Source organism: Orycteropus afer, unplaced genomic scaffold (assembly GCF_000298275.1).
Source record: "Orycteropus afer afer isolate SDZICR_OR568_19922 unplaced genomic scaffold, OryAfe1.0 scaffold00007, whole genome shotgun sequence".
Taxonomy (NCBI): domain Eukaryota; kingdom Metazoa; phylum Chordata; class Mammalia; order Tubulidentata; family Orycteropodidae; genus Orycteropus; species Orycteropus afer.
In genome coordinates, this window is record NW_006921594.1 from 14,148,096 (window position 1) to 14,148,577 (window position 482).

The following is a 482-nucleotide window of genomic DNA, read 5'->3' on the forward strand; positions in this document are numbered from 1 at the left end:
GATTGCCCTACCTTCCTTCCGAGGAGTGGCTGGTGGGTTTGAACCGCCAGCCTTCTGGTTAGCAGTCAAGTGCTTTAGCCACTATGCTACCAGAACTCCTATAATAGTATAGGAAAAAATGTCAGAAAGCAATGGACACTCAGTAACTGGTATTGAGAAAATTAGACATTTAGGAGAAAAGCAGGCAAGTTAAATTCTCATGTTACTTCCCAAAAATAAATTCCAGATGGATTAAATAAGTAAATGCTTGACATTCAAAGAGAGGAGGGAAATCAACAAAGTAGAAACACAAATGGCTGTAAGTATTCTGGAAAGCAATGTCATTTAACAAATGTTTATTAAATATCTACTAAGTGCTAAGTATTCTGCTGGGTACAGGAGATACAAATATGATCAATACACTATTCCTGCAACTGAGGAGTCCATAGTCTGGTGGGCAGTTTGGTAACACAGAGTCTTGAAAATACAGAGGGTAAAACATT